The sequence below is a fragment of the Bidens hawaiensis genome, unplaced genomic scaffold (genome assembly GCF_021521415.1).
Source record: "Bidens hawaiensis isolate Kalapana, Puna unplaced genomic scaffold, B.hawaiensis_p1.1 tig00003022_1, whole genome shotgun sequence".
In the NCBI taxonomy this organism is placed as follows: Eukaryota; Viridiplantae; Streptophyta; class Magnoliopsida; order Asterales; family Asteraceae; genus Bidens; species Bidens hawaiensis.
In genome coordinates, this window is record NW_027491163.1 from 1,228,645 (window position 1) to 1,232,388 (window position 3,744).

At 37.5% G+C, this 3,744-nt stretch overlaps 1 long non-coding RNA gene and 1 pseudogene across 1 annotated transcript; both read left to right on the forward strand.

Annotated features, from left to right (window-relative positions):
- The first annotated feature begins 1,686 nt into the window (after window positions 1-1,686).
- On the forward strand, window positions 1,687-2,514 carry LOC143622064 (AT-hook motif nuclear-localized protein 17 pseudogene; annotated as a pseudogene).
- A 62-nt stretch (window positions 2,515-2,576) lies between these two features.
- Window positions 2,577-2,711, forward strand: LOC143622065 (uncharacterized). Its single transcript, XR_013151631.1, has 2 exons — window positions 2,577-2,612; window positions 2,650-2,711. It is a non-coding gene; the product is annotated as an uncharacterized LOC143622065 (long non-coding RNA).
- Window positions 2,712-3,744: the final 1,033 nt, after the last annotated feature.

Below are 3,744 nucleotides of genomic sequence, written 5' to 3' on the forward strand. Positions count from 1 at the left end.
GAGTCGATATGAATTCGGACGGTATCGTCAATAACAAAAACCCGCACTTTGCAATAGAGAACCAACACGTATTCGGTAGGTATCTACGTCGTCGACACTAAATCATAATAATAGAATCCAGTCGTTACCAACGATACCAATTTTAAATTGTAGGCTACAACGAATCTAACATTAAAGAAAAGAAAAAAGAAAAAAATAAAGTGGTTAAACACGATTGGTGCCACGTGAATCGATCAAGATCCAGCGGCACCAATCATAAATTTATATGGTATAGTGAAATATCTACTTAGTCTTATCTTTACAATTAAATCTTCCGAATAGGCAACTTAGGATTTTTGAAAAGAAAGCAGAGTTGTTGAGTATTAGTTGGGACAGTTGCGGAGTTTGAAAAATATAAAATCCACAAATTATCATCATATGTTGATTTACACCAATAATTCCGAGATAAAAAGCTACTTTAAGAATTAGTAAGTAAATCTATTGATAAATGTTTTGACATTGAACTAATAAATTATTAAAGATTGTGTTTCAAGATTCTTATATTTATTTAAAAATAGAACATTATGATTATGAATAATCTGTATATGTGTAAACCATGTCAAGGTTACAGGTTCAAATGTTCAATTACTTGTTTTATACACTACTCGTACCTTTGTTCATTTTAAAAAATATCAACCTTAATTTAGCACACTTAAAACCATATAATTGAACATGATCCGTTAAACAAATTTAATTAAACCTGTTAAACAATCTGATAAGCTGACATGTAGTATGGTTAATGAAGTTTGATCTTTTTAATTAAACAAGTTGACAAATCAAATCCTTAATTAGTCTAAAGAAGAGACGGTGCTCTTCTCAAGTAGCTCAAGTTCGACTAATAGTACACGGTCTATGTCATTTACACTCTAAATTACCTTAAAACTTTTTAAACCAAAACTCTTTTCAAATACTTTAAAACCATTTTTTTTGGGGTAAAGTTATTAAAAGATTTATGTGGATTAATGATTCAAAATTCACAAACAACCAAAATTTCCAGCTCCAACCGGATATCAATCCCCAATTTGTAGTTAAAACAACATTCGACGATCTTCAATCTTCTCTCATGCGGATACTTACCCGCATCCTGGTATCCGCAGCGCCCCCTGCCGTAAGTTAAAGAATTACTTTCAAGATAAACAATAAATAATAAATAATAAACAAATAACCTACCTTTATATTATTATTATTAGTATAATTATTATTAGCTTTTATATAGCTGTTAAACTATGATCTTATTATTAATATTATTATAATTAGTATTAGTTTTTATATAACTGTTAAACTTTGATTTCCTTTATTTTGCTTCATACACATGTACTTAGAGCCGAAGGTCTCTCTGGAAGCCACCTCTTTTTTCCTTTGAATAGAGGTACGGTGTGCCTACATCCCACCCTCCCCAGACCCTACTTATAGCTTTGCTGTCGGTGGGATTTTACTGGGTATGATTGATTGATTGATTGTTTTCTTTCTACCTTTCACACACTGTGTGAGGGGCCCACTTTACCTTTCAACCAGCGGCGCAATCTTTACTTGAATTCCAAGCTCACCCACCGCCACCCTCTCTCTCTCTCTCTCTCTCTCTCATTTATAAACAAACAAACTAGTTCCAAATATCCTAAAATAATATTATAGAAAACGAAAGGCGAATACCATCGTGACAATAAAACCCCTCAACCCCAAAACATGTTCTCCAAATTCCATCACCACCACCAACAATCACCACCACAACAACACTTCGCCATCACCACCCACCCCTTCCAACTCACCAGCGACGAACCCGAACCCAAAAAAGATGCCTCCGCCAACGACGGCGCCTCTATTGAAACCGTCAAACGCCCTCGTGGCCGCCCACCCGGCTCCAAAAACAAACCCAAACCACCCGTTATCATCACCCGAGAACCCGACCCGGCCATGGCTCCATACGTCCTCGAACTCCCGGTCGCCACTGACATCATAGACGCCGTTAACAACTACTGCCGGAAACGTAACACCGGGTTATGTATCTTAACCGGCTCCGGCACCGTCTCCAACGTCTCACTCCGGCAACCCACCACCTCCTCCGGCGGCACCGTCACCTTCCACGGCCGGTTCGACATCCTCTCAATCTCAGCCACCGTATTCCCATCGTCCTCCACCATGGCTCCATTCGCCAACGGGTTTACAATATCACTAGCCGGTCCACAGGGGCAGATAGTCGGTGGGGCTGTAGCCGGTCCTCTCATGTCGGCTGGACCGGTTTTTATTATAGCAGCGTCGTTTAATAACCCTATGTATCATAGGCTACCGTCCGAGGAAGAACACTCGGGTGGTGCCAGTGGTTCAGTTGCAGCTAGTGAACAGTCTCCGCCGGCGGGCGATCATCAGCCGCCGGTGACTGCGGCGGAGTCAATGTCGATGTATAGTTCTCACCTGCCGTCGGATGTGATTTGGGCGCCTACGGCAAGGCAAGCGCAGCTGCATCCGCCGCCATACTGAAAATTTAAAGGAGGTTTTTGTTAAGTGATCGGTGAGAAGTTGGTGTTTTAGAGGGTTTTCTTGGTTTTTGATTAGGGTTTTGAGTTAACTTTTGATATGTATTGTTGAATCGGAATGATTATGTTCTCTATGTAGTTATTAACCAAGAACACACAGTAATCCTTTGATTATTATTATTATTATTATTATTATTATTATTATTATTATTATTATTATTATCATTCTAGGGTTTTTGAGCTCTTAATTTCTTATGTTTATTAGTTTGTTCTAGTCGTTTCACACTTAACCACTTATGCGCCACAATAGTAATCTTATCAACTTTTTTTTTCTTTTCAAATTTCTTTTTACTGATCATAATAATAATATATGTGAAAACAACATAATTCACATATATGTTCTGATTTTGAATATGATAAATAAAACAGTTATGCAATGATTTGAATGGCTTAAACCCTAATAACAATAATCCTAGTAACAAATGACGTTGGTGTTTTGAGCAAGTTGTTTTTAATTCTTATGACTAATTGCAATTATTTACTTATATTACTATATTCTTAGAACTATAGTTTATAATTATAAAGTAACAATAAGTTTTGATGGTCATGTAAACCCTGATGGCAAATGACCTTTTAGAATGTTAAAACGTACAGTCAAAGGTCCAATTTTGTGGTAAGTACAATCTTTTGCGTTTGTCTACCTAGATTGGTCTTGTTTGATGTAAGTATTGATCAGTAAATGTGGGGTTAGGGGGTTAACGAAAGTGGTAACCTTGAAGAACGTGAGATGGACAATGAATGGAGAAAAGATGGACTTTTTGCAGTGTTTCTGTAAGCAGGATTCTGAGTTCTGAAAATGTCACAATCTGAATGCATCTTGTAAAGATAAAGGTTTCATGGGGTCAACCTAATCCATTGGATGGCTTTTCACACGCATTCATTCACATGATGGTCACACACAGATAGAGATTGCATGGGGGTCTGAATACTCTTCAAATGGGTGGTCTCTACTTCAGGATGTTTTACAGTTTCCCTTTTTGAGTTCACATCACATTTTTGCTTGCTTTAACATATAACCAAAAGCCTTTATTTCTAAGCTTTGAAAATAACTAATTCTTTGCTCAGTAATTCTATTCTGTTACGCCTTGACACAATAGATCCATGCTCTCGCTTTCTAAGACCATGATCTGTGTTGCTTGGGACACGAGAGTCATGCTCTTATGCTGCCCGAACA